This window comes from Neltuma alba, unplaced genomic scaffold (genome assembly GCF_004799145.2).
Source record: "Neltuma alba isolate B1F8T4 unplaced genomic scaffold, ASM479914v2 tig00013108_pilon, whole genome shotgun sequence".
NCBI classification, from domain to species: Eukaryota; Viridiplantae; Streptophyta; class Magnoliopsida; order Fabales; family Fabaceae; genus Neltuma; species Neltuma alba.
Genome location: NW_021637432.1, coordinates 156,151 through 169,253, shown reverse-complemented (window position 1 = coordinate 169,253; position 13,103 = coordinate 156,151). Strand labels below are relative to the sequence as shown.

Genomic DNA, 13,103 nt, shown 5'->3' with positions numbered 1-13,103 from the left:
TTTGGACTTTTTTACACTTCATCATTTGCTTGAACATGATGAGTTATAATTATGTTTACCATAAAAATCTAAACACTGAGATTTGATTGCAGAATTCTGACCCCAAAAAGAATTAAACAAAGAGAAATTCGATTGTAGAATTAGTTATATAAATAAGTAGACTTATGTTTTGAATGGATTCTTTGTTAGTCCAAATGTTTTATGTAATGTCAAGATGCAAGTATCAAACTTCATTGGAATCGAAATCTCTGCAAGGTTTGATAGATATCTTGGAAATTGAATTGATTCGAGGAGAAACAAACCCAATTTATCAACAAGTAATCAGTTTAGTGGGAAAAAATGAGTGTTTGGCAAGCCAAATTCCTTTCCCAAGCTTCTCAACTTACAGTCATTAAAAATATTCTCTTAGCTGCTAATATTCATGGGCTATCATGCATTAAGCTGCCTAAATCTATATGTAGAAATGCTTTTTCTCCTGTTAAGAGAGGTTGTCTTGCATTTATCCACTAAAAATTGTTAATTAGGTTTTTTTGGCTAAAGAGGTATGGATAAGAAGTTTTTTCTGGAGTAATGGACAGCCGAACCAAACCAGAGTTCAACCCGAAGTTTGGTCTGATTTTTGGTCAAGTTGGGTTTGACAGTCTATAGTTTGTTCCAGTCTAATAGTGATCTGATGTCAGGTTGCACTAAACTTGGTCCATCAAACTAGTGGACTAGTCCAGGCAGTCCAGGTTTCATTTTTTTTTTTTTTTTTTATGGGAAGCAAGATTTTAACATGATAAATACAATTTAAGATAATAAAAAATACTTATAATCATATAAAACTCATCCTTAAATATTAAGACTTCATCATAGATACATAAAAATCTCTAAAAATATTTTTAAAAAATTAAAGGTAACATCTAAATTATAAATTATTAAAAATAAAAAAATTCACCTAAACAGGATTGGACCAGTCCAAGTGGTTGATTACTTGGTAAAAAACCTAGTACAACTCAACCAACCAATCTGGTTCAATCTAGTCTAATTTTATTGTATAGTTTATTTGGACTAGACTGATAGGACGAACCACTTCAAGTTGGAGAGACTGGACCAGACTACTGGGTTTTTGCACACCCCTATTTTTTCTAGCATCTCCTTCTCCATTGGCAACAACTTTTGAAAGTTAAATATATTGATTTATTGCAATTCTCTATCATTAAAAAGTCACACAGTTGCTCTAAACCACCATTTATGGACCAACATAATGTTGCTGACATATTATTGCATGTTGCTTCTATTAGCAAATTGATTCAATAAAATGGAATGCTCCATTAATACGAAGACTATATTCACTTGTCAATGCTGAAGCCATTCTCAACACCCCACTTTTCTTATTGGGTTGCATCTAGTGAAAGAAGGATTCAAAATAAATTTCTATCTAGTGAAAAGGATTCAAATAAAATTTCTCAGAGTCCTAACTCTAGTACATAAAGAAAGATCTTTTCTTTTCTGAAAATTTCTGTGATCAATTTCTCTATATTTCAAATACTACCCTCAATGCTTAATATAAAATTTTGTTTGATTTTTATTTGGTCCTAAATATAAAACCCCAATCTACTTTATCTCTCATACTTATCTAATTTTTTTTCCAAAGTAGTTCTAATAATGATAATTCTAACTAATTAACAAGATATTTTAGAAAAAAAAACAACACACATATATATATATCACAAATAACTAATTTAACTATTTTTCTTAATATATTCAAATTAATCAACTAGCTTTTATGTTAAAGATGGGAGGTAGTATTTGATTGTGATATGGAAACTTTTGAATCAAGCACCGCCAACTTTGATGTCACAAGACTTTGCTTATTTGGATTCCAACAAGCGAGGTCTTTACAGCAATTTTTTGTCACTGTCCTTGCACAAAATCCATTTGGTTTGGTTCTCATCATATTAAAATTCCTATGATTTCTCTGGATTTCAATCATGGTTAAAGAGAACTTTGTGCCAACTACATGAGGATGGCCTTACTACATTGTCCATGGGGCAAACTGATCTCCTTTAAACTGTCACTTAGGAGATTAAAAGCTCATACCCTCTTTCATTATCTTAAATGAAGAGGGCTAGACTATAACATTTGGAAAAAGAAAACAGACCAGAACCAGGAATCTATACAGGAATATATATTGCTATGGTATTATAAGAACATGTCATTACTTGCAACATTACAACAACGTACTTTTTAACACTTTGTGTTGTCGGTGCGAAAGCAATAGAGTAAAAAGATACACTTTATATATGAGCATTTAATTTGATATGGGGGAAAAAGATTTTACATTGGTTATGCCTTACTTTTTTTTTTTTGGTCCAAAGTTATGCCTTTACTTAATGCAGAAGCTAAACTTTCTAAAGTACCAATGTTGACTATGAATTTCGGTCCCCGAAAAAAAAATGTTGACTATGAATTTTTGTATTAATAAAAGTTTCTATAAATATTTAATTTGCTTAGGAAAAAAATGATTAATTTGTAGAAATAGGAAAAAAAACTACTTGAGGTAATTAAAATAATTATTCGTAAGTCCTAGATAAGAAGATTAAATGCGGACAAAGAAAGTTAAAAAGATTAAATACAATTAGGTTCCCTTTTCCTTCTCTTTTTTTTTTTTTTGGCCAACCCCAAATTCTATTCGATGCTTATAGTCAAGCATATAAGTATTAAATTCTTGGAAACCTGTTAGTATTAAATGAGAGTCAAAAAATTTATATGCATTTATTTTTCTTAGCCGAGATTTCAAGCAATTTTCCTAAAAATATTATCTTTTAAATAGCATTTTGTTAAAATATTAATACTTGATTAATATTTAATAACTGGACTCGTAAATTATGCGTAAAAAAATCATCCTCACAATTTACTATTCTAGTAGCATATCCAAAATCTATAATTAAACGCACTAATCGAATTGTAGATAAAATAAATGTAAACCCACCTCCAAGATTCACAACAGGCACCCTCCAAAAATTTACAGCTCAATTATTTACTTACTTTTGTTAACGTACCCTTTTCATGGACAAATGAACATATAAGTTGCATTTCCATAATAATTAAGTGGACCACATGCCCACTTCAGTGTGTCTCACTTGCCAGCTTTGTTCATATTGAAACCACACTGCACAAATACAATATCACATTCACCGGGGCTGAACTTGAAGTAAGCTATATTACACATGCATATGGCGATTCGTGAATATCAATTTGCTGGTACATACATTTTCATGGATAGATAAATTCATGCGAGGCAATGATGCGAATTAAAACCACCCCATGAGGTAGGCAAAAGGACTCAGCAGCCAAAGATTTGAGATGCCCAATTGAACCTTTCATAATAGTAATTAAGATGTTGGAGAGTGTTACCATTAAAACAAAGGAAAAATCAGTGTTATATAAAATATGGCTACCCAACCACCCCACAGAGAAGAAAATTTCTGCATATTTAAACACTAGTAATACTAGCGAAAAAATAATTTCCCCGCCCCTCTAACCCACAACAAAAGATACAATGAGCATCACCATACTCTAAATAAATTTTTCTAACTTCCTTGATACAATGGGATCGGGTGGCCGGAGAGTCTCCAGTCTCCAGTTGGAAGTTGAGCGTATCTCAGTCAGAACAGCATCCCCTTTTTCCATTTGTATTGCCTCCAAGGTGCTTCCCAGAACATCAGCTGCAAGTCCAATTTTTAAGAGTCGCCCTGGCTCCTCTCCCCCTTTTAGTAATAGTTGGCCAATATCTTTCAAAGAGACAACATTTTCTGTCACAACTCTGGCAAAAAGTCGGCCTAGAAATTCTGGCGCTTTGGGGGCATCATTGACGGCATCTTCCAGACCATTTAGAACATATTCAAACCTAGCAGGGGGGAGAAACATAACACGGTGAGATTCTATGCAATAACAGTTTTCCGCTAGTAATCAGAAGACTTTCACTAATTCTCACCCTTGGATAAGCAGAGTCTGACTCAAGGTGGCATCCTGAGACCTTGTAAGGCTCACTAGTAATTTGGCCAAAAGGTCTCTTTCCGTGTCCTTTCTCTCAAAGGAGTCTGTGACCCATAGAGAAATCATTGAAGGGTGATAGCTTGGAGACTTTAGATCTTTGACACATAGCGCAACTTCTTTTACATCTCTAGCACTGGAAACCAAAGCATTCTGTCAGAAAAACATACAACAAATTTGATGGATGGAAGACAACTTGATCACTGTAACATTACCAGACTAAGAAAACAATATATTTTGCTGCGCACACAAAAAAATTTGGCTACTTTAAATAATCAAAAGCTTAAAGCATGAACTTGAACTTTGATCATATAACAACCCTGAATCCAAACACTACCAAAAAGCAGTTGTGTGCATGCCAAATGCACAGACGCTACAAAGAATGGCATAAGACATAAAATTATAAGGCTAAAGTATATATTTAATCCCTTAACTTTACAGAGATTTTCAATTTGGTCCTTTACCTTTAAAAAATATACTTTTAGTCCTTTAACCTAAAATTGTTTACAAAACAGAATGACATTGAAATCTTAAATGTTGATAAAACATTCTCAAATGCTAATATTTTAAGTTTAATTTTCAAAATAACCATGATTGTTGCAAAAAATCATCATTTAAGTCTAACAGATTTAGGATTAAAGGACCAAATGTATGCTTTTGAAAGTTAAGGGACCAAATTGAAAGATTGTGCAAAATTAAAGGACCAAATGTATACTTTAGCCAAATTATAAAAGGTTTAGTTTTTCATGTCAGCAATATAAGCCTGTATTTCTTTTCTTTCTTTTTTTTTCACGAGTCCAAACACTGTAACTACATATCTAAATGAGATTACATAAGATGAAAAGATATAATAAATCTGCATTTGGTAACAGCAGTAACTTCCGCAATCTTCTTCAGAATAATTGAAGCAAGCAGTTATTCGCAACCATAATTACTTGTGGCATAGACAAATTGCTCGACCAGGTATTTAAACAGTTATTGGCAACAACCATAATTACAAATGGAAAGCAGAACACTATCAGCAGGTTCTTGGTTCCAAGGCGTGTACCATTGCTGATAGTTTTGTACCTATATGAACATTTTAAAACATAGTTCATGCCAAGTATTTTGCCAAATGTCAAAGTCATCTAGTTTTGGCAGCAAATACAACAATTGAAATAACTATGGCTCTATACAAAACACATATTTGGTCCTCAACAAGTTACAATGTAACTTAACTAAGAACTAATTTCTGCCCATCAAACATCATTATAATTCCTAAAAATATATCTCTACTTGTAAGAAGATGAAGTTCAATAATTTATAGGGATGCGTAAAAACAAGATAAGCTTTACGAATCAAACATAAACATTGACACAGAACAAGGGCAGTTCCTTGCGACCAAGAAAGTGCTCAAAAGCTTCTATTCTCAAGGGAAATGATATGCCTTCTTCATCAAAATACAAGAGAAGATAAAACAAGACAGATAAAAGAAAAGATACCTGTAGTATTCTTTAATTGCTGCCATGGACATGTCCCGCAGTTGTTCTTCTGGCCAAACCTTCTCTGACGAATCATTATTAGAGACTGCAGATCCTTGCACTCCAGGAGGTAAAGTTGCAAAAGGTCTCTCAAGATTTCGGTCAGCATTCCTCAACTCCCGATTACCAAAATTAATATTACACTCCTGAACAGCTGATTGGTCATGAGCAGTTGGGCCAGCAAATCTATCTGTAGCATATCTTGGCATTTGATCTTCTCTACTGCTGGACAAAGCACGCTCTGATGAATTGCTATAACCATTAAAGCCAGACATCATTCTCCGAGAATCTGCACCTGGGTGCACATCAGGTACAGGAGAACCTGGAATTACAGCTGGCCCTCTAAAGGACATTCCTCTTGCAAGACCACCTTGTGGTCCCAGGGTTATAGAATCATCACCTAAAGGTCTTTGAGACAAAGGAACTGACAAATTTCTAGCCTCATATGACAGTCTATTGTCTTGACGGACATCCTGAGAACCACCACCACGAACCTGTGGCCCCCGCAACCCCATAGGGGTATTAGGAGGAGACAACATGGATGACCCTCGGGGACTAAAATCCATAGGCATCCTTCTTGATGATGCAGCATTGCCTGGACCACGTCCTAGCCTGCCAGTTTGGGCCTGCCTCTCTTGGGCAGCATCCCTGTGCACCTCCTCAATCTTTTTCGGACCCTCAACTTTCCGCTTCTGTTGCCATCTATTCTTTCTCAAATCAATAGCATCCTTCAACATGAATCTCACTCGAGAAGATAAATTCATGTTCTTTGATAACAATATCATCCTTTCAAAATATGCATCCATGTGTTCCTTGGCTTTGGGATGATCAATTATCTCCCCAATAGTACTCATCAGCTTGCACAAAGCCTCAATATCTTCCTCATCAGGGTCCTCATACGATCCCAGTAACTTCTTGATGCACTCATGCATTATCCTCTCTGTCAACATTTTTTTCTTATATAATTCTCCAATCAATCTTATATTACCTAACATGCGCCTTCTTGCCTTAACTCGTTTCTTTCCTCTCTTCAGCTGATTGCTTGACTTCACCCTCATCATCTTTATTAGCTTCTTCTTGCTCTCTTTCACCCCTCTCGAATTCCTCTTGGCACTTGTTTAATAACATTCTCTTAAAAGTTATCTTTTCATTGTCTTCACTGAAATCCGGCAACTCACCAGCCAGATGTAGGCAGAAATTGGCATACATTTCACAGAAGGTAGGCTCCATTAGAGCTTTCTCAAATATTTGAGAGATTACACCAGTAAGAGTGGTAGCATTGTCAATATTAACTGCTTTCACCTGCTCAAAAAGTCTCTCAAAATTCTGAGGAGTTAACTTGTTCAAAATGGCCTTCAACTGCCTCTGTTTTGCTTGCTCCTCATCTGTCACCTTACCCACCTCATACTTTCTCTCAGCCTTGTGCATCACCTGAAGTGGGGTTTGAGGAGACGGAATTAAACCCCTCTGCTGGAAGTTAGTTGCTCGTTGCCACCTCTCACCATCAGGGCTATTCTTTTGCATAACTCCTCCATTACCCATGGATTGCATTGGTCCAGAAAGGATCCCTCCAGCATATTGCAGAGGTGTCTGCACACGTGGGTTCCTCAAAACACCAAAATTGCCTCCTTGACCATGTCGAAATCCAGTATTACCTCCAAAACCATCCATACGATGTCACGTCCCGAATTTAAAAGGTCCAGGGACTTTACTCCACCGGTCCTCTTCAAAACGCCCAGACCCACGGCGGTCCATTCGAGACATCCCACCAGACCTATCCATAATTCTTCCTGGACTAAGATGTGAGTCACGTTCAACATGAGAACCAGTAACATTAGAATTCATCAAAGCCTCGGCAATGTCTGCTGTAATTTCAAAGCCCTCAGGAAGATCAACACATTGCTCTTCAAATTTCAAAAGGAAATCTCTGGAGTACTTTTTTGCTGTAAGTTCACTTCCATCACTGACCTGTTGAGTTTTATCCACAACTTCCAACTTTGGGGAAGACATGTCAGCAGCATCCTCCCAATCATCAGGCTCAGCTTTATCATGTCCATCTTTCTCAGTTGCCATAGCATCTGTTTGAGCAGCCTCTTTAGGCAACTGCTTTAAGCTGCCAGGTGAAGTACTTTCTTTGCTCTCTGTACTTACAACAACTTCTTTCTTTTCCTCAGGTCCCTTGTACGCATTATAGAGATCAGAAGTTGACCCAGCAGCATCTGCTTTCTGAAGAATCTCCCTTCTTTTCTTCTTTCCTTTAGCTGTAGGTCTCACCTTATTTGGCTCCGAAATAGGTCTATCTTTGTTAACTGACGTTGAAAGGGACACTGAGCCACTGTCCGCAGTCTCTGGACAATCCTGGCTGTGTTTTGAAGTGGCTTCTGGGAGATCACTAAAGTTCTTATCAGATATGGCAGAAATTGCACAGATAGATTCATTACTAACTGTACTATCATTTCTATTTAAAGAAATATCTCTAGATTCAAAATCATTTGAGGTAGGCACAACTAAATTATCACCCTTCCTGTCACATTCTGATGTACAATTTGTAGATTCATCCTGTGATTCCAGTCGTTGTTGCACATCTTGCAATTCCTTAGCCACATCTTGTTCAGTTTGTTTAAACTTAGTTCCAATGTCTTCACTTCTTTGTTTAAATAATTCAGAAGATCTTTCATTTCTATCACCCGCCTCAAGCATATTCATCTTTGAAAGCCTATCCTGTTGTGATGATTCCTCTAGTTTATCATGCTCATGGTTGTCGAAACTATCAACAGCTGAAGGACCAACTTCTTCAGCTGAAATGCAGACAGAACCTTCCACAGAAGGGTCAACGTTTATTTCATTGGCATTAGGAACAATAGTGCTAACTGTAGCTGATAATGCATCTGGTGTGCTAGGGTTTTCTTCACCGCTTATCGCTACACAAGCCTTCATTTTGTTTTGCACAGTATCAGATACTTCACTATCAGGTATAGCACTATCAACAGATTGCGAAGGTACACCAACCACTGTAGTAGATTGTACAGGAACCTGTGGGAATAACCAAAAAGAAAATACACTATTCAAGTAAATAAAGATAGAAATAGAAAAAGGTAAGTACAGTATTAAAGCATTCAAGTACCTGCTGCTGTGCTTGGCCTCTCTTCCCCGTTTTCTTCTGATTATCTTTCAAAGAGTTTGACCTGCTAAGAGATTCCTTCCTTCTGCCTTCATTGTTGGGCACAATTGAGACAAAGTTCTCACTCGCAGCAGCTGAAGAAGGAATTAAGGGAGTAGATACGAGCTTCTCAGCAGATCCTGCAGCAGGTTGTTTTGGCCCTGACCTTGAAGCAAAAGAATCAATGGATGACGTAGACTGCTGTGAAGAGGTCTGAGAAAAATTATCAGACCCTTTATGAGACACAGCGGAGCCAACATCAACAGATGACCCTAAATAGCTGGGAGATTCACTTGTTTTAACAACAGAAATGCCAGAATTAGCAATTGTTGAGTCTGAGATACAAGAGCCGCCACTTGGTTTGATACTAGCATGAGTTACTCCAGATGCACCTGATGGCATCACCTTCTGCACATCACGAGAATGTTCCAGATTTGGTGTTTCACCAAGGTCATGAACAGAAGCACCACTTTTATTAACAGGCAAGGAACCAATGGATAATTGATTGTTAAAACCTGCATTTTGGGGGGCCTGATTCACCGGATAATTAAATCTGGTGGTTGCTGAGAATTAGGAGTTATATGGCTGCTTGATAAGGTAACTGAACTAGTTGGAAAATAAACAGAGCTGCTACCGTAAGTGCTAGATGGAAAATAGTGGAGGGGATGAGAAGCAGCGAATGATTGAACAGGTTGAGAGTGAGAAGGAACATTAGGATAAGACCTAGCACCTGCGGCCATGCCATCTGAATGTGAATCTGCCTTTTTGTCAAAGACCAGCCTCAGCTCTTCATGTGTCTCAGGATGAGTAATCTTGACAGTCGTAGTTTGCGGGGACCAGCAAATTCCCACCTTGCTGCTGGGAATATGGTGGGTTTATGTTAATACCCATATTACCTAACTGATGAGGCATCTGAGGACCCATTTGAGGAGTGAAACTCAAGTTTTGGCCTTGATGCATAATTCCCTGGGGATGGATGGGAAGTGGTTGAAGACCTGGAACAAAAACCTGCTGTTGTGCAACATTTCCCATTGGTAAAGGCATTGGCATAGGCATCTGAAGAGATGCTGCTGGCATTCCCTGAGATTGAATCTGTGGATTGGGTCCGCCAAACTGTACAGGTGCCTGTGATTGATGATGATATGACATAGGCATTGAAATCCCAGTCATGGCAACAGAAGGCTTCTGAACCTGGCTGGCTGGGGGCAAAGCTGACAACTGCTCCTCCTTTTTCACCTTGCTCCCTGAATGAGCTTCCCCAGCATTAGATTGGTCAGTAACAGCACCATCATTCCTTGATGGTAGCTGCTTTGGAGGTGTTGGCACTGAAGGCACAGGCATAAAAGAATCATGCCGAGCCTGAAAATTAAAAAGATCAGACAACAAATTATTGCTTACTTGGTATAGAATATGAAGAGCATGAATGAATATGCAAAGATGCAAGTTCTTTTCTTCAGATTTGATTCGCAAAAGCCATCTTCTGATGAACCAATTAAGATAAAGGACACAAAATGTATCTACCATTCATGATTCATCTTCTGAAACTACATTATTTTTCCTTCTCAAGGAGTTTGCAGTGGCAGTAAATCCCATATTGTAGCACAAACATGCAAGGCATTGCATGGGAAGAGAATAAACATACATACCTGATCTCTTTTCTGTTCGTCCAAATTCGGAGGAGCTGAGCTTGTACGAGCAGGAATCTAGTTACAATAAAATGAACACAATTAAATATGCCGAACAAAGAATTCTAAGCAACATTTAGTGTGCAAATACAAATATTCAAACACTTCGAGGATCTAAGGACATGAAACCTACGGAGAGCCCATTCATGAAACCGGGACTGATGGACCCAAATTGGAAAGCAAATGGCTTGGATGAATCTTCAGGGGCTGCATTAATAATAATTAAAAAAACATCAAAATTCAATCAGTTAAGACTTAGAAGGCATAAGTGAGAAAAGTAAATGAATTTTAATCTTTCAAGCTACGATTTGTTCATATTAGGATTTCTTTCTCGTCTTATGCACCGAGTACAAAGCATGTAGCACTAATGTACCCTTGGCAGGGGTCGTAGGACCTGCTGTATCAGAATTCATGGCGGTAGGTCGAGGAGTTGGAGCTTTCGGAACAACTCTTGTGCTCTTCTGTACAGATGCGGGTTCAGATGACTTGGCAGTTGCATTTGTAAATGGCGAATCAGATGCCCCTGTTACACCACATGATTCGATAAAGAGTATTCACAATCATAATATACAAATCACTCGCTGATGTCAAATTATTCAGTGGCTTTTGAACCTCAGAAGGATCTTTTATCGTAAGGCCAACACATGCATTCACGCACGTAATTCCACCAGATACCATAACCAAAAAATAAACGCAAGGCAAAACCAAACCAACGTTTCCCCAGCCAAAAGAAATTACAAGAAAATGTCACACATACCGTGTGATTGTTGTGTATGGGCACCATTTGGTATCGTCCGGCCTGTAGAACCACCATTAGAATCGGCTGAATTAGCAGGGGGAGGGTTTACCCTAGATTGCCCACCATGTGGATTATTAGACCTCTTAAAACTGGGAGAAGCAAGAAGGAGAGTTAATAAAACAGGAAAAGGTACACTGATTAAGACGATAGTAAAACAAATAGTTTTCTCCTCAAATCACAGAACCCCAGTTTCCCAATCTCACACATTCCTCACAGTCAGAAAAGACAATTCTACATAGAAAAGTTAAAATTACATCCCTCACATTCCCACAATCCAACAAGAAAGGCAAGAAAATAAAACTCACAGACCCTAACCTACCTCCGAGAGGACTGTAAGGAACCCGAAGTGGTCACGGGAGAAGGCGCGGGCCCGCCGCCGCCGCCCTTAACGTACGTGCCTGAGGAACCTCGCTGATGACTCAAGCTCCCTGGTCGCCCGGATTTACGGTACTGATTCTCGCTCTTATCGGACCTTGATTGATTGAAGGACATATATCCCAATTCTTAATTGCTTCAACAGACACAATCAGAAAACCCAAAAATTTAAAGAGAAAAGAAAGAAACAAACTCCTCTTTCCTGCAGCCAAACAAACAGATCCACAATATTATGAAAAACAAACCCTCAACAGCTCAAACCCGACAATTATCATCAACCGATAAACAAACACACAATAAGATAAAAAGGAGTTATAGAAGGAAGCACCTGTACAGTGAAGTGTGGTGGATTTAGGGTTTTATTGGGTGGTCATGACAGTGCGAGAGACGAAAGGGGATTGACAGACAAAAGGGCAAGGGAAAAATGGAAACGAAAGAAGAGCAGAATGAAGAAAAGAGAAGAGGGGGGAAGAAAGAGAAAGCAAAGCCAAATCAGATGATTTCGTAGGAGAGAGAAATTAGAGCGTCAGGGGAACAAAACAGAGCATGCTACAAGGGCTCAAAAGAGTGGTCAAAACAAGAAGGTAGGTTTTTTAGGAGATCAGTAATCGAATAGTGGGCGTTTTCAGTGAGAGACCTCTTCGCTCGGTTTATTTCCAATTTTTTTATTTATTTTTAATCAAAATCAAAAATTGAAAAATTACCAGTATTTTCTTAAACAATTATCGAAATCAAAAAAATTACTTTCAAAAATTTATATTCATATATATTTCCAAATTGAAATAAATACTGATATTGAATATATATTACTTCTTCACTCATATTTGAATAATGTAGATGTACTACTATACGTAGATATATATATTTGAAATTTCAATAGAATGTAAAAATTGTTTATGGATTTAGTGGAAAAAACAATATCTGATAACATTATCAAAATTTTATTTAATTTGAGTCAAAATAACAAAGTATAAGTTATTTTTATGAATCCAGTGGTTGGATTTTGTGGCCTCTTCATATTATTTAGTGATAATTGAATTGAATTTAAATAAATTTTTCTTTTGACTAGAATTAATTACAGGAATTTGTCTTAAATTTTTTTTTATTTTCCAAACTAACTTAAATATTTTAAAATTTTTTGTAACCCTACAGCATAGACACCTCTTTATATTTTAAAACTTAAGTCTTGTTACCTACAAAACTTTCCAAATCTTTTACTAAAATAAATGATAAATGATATAAACTTTCCTGAGATTTTAATGAAATGTTAGGGGAAATTTTATGTAATAATAATGTGTAAATATTAAATATTAATATCAATATAAATTGAATACAAGATATGATATCGTGATATTGATTTATGTAAATTTAAAGGAGTAATAATACTTCGTCTTTTTTTTTTTAAATAAGAAACAGTTTTTCTTATAATGATGTTTCTGATATAAGAAGCAAAATCTTTTTTTTTTTTGCATCTAATATTTAAGCTGTTCAATTGTAATTTATTATCTTAATTAATCTAATTGTTA

General features: G+C 36.8%; 1 pseudogene; it reads right to left on the bottom strand.

Moving 5' to 3' along the window:
* Positions 1-3,342: 3,342 nt before the first annotated feature.
* On the bottom strand, positions 3,343-12,126 carry LOC114734536 (eukaryotic translation initiation factor 4G-like; annotated as a pseudogene).
* Between the last annotated feature and the right edge of the window lie 977 nt (positions 12,127-13,103).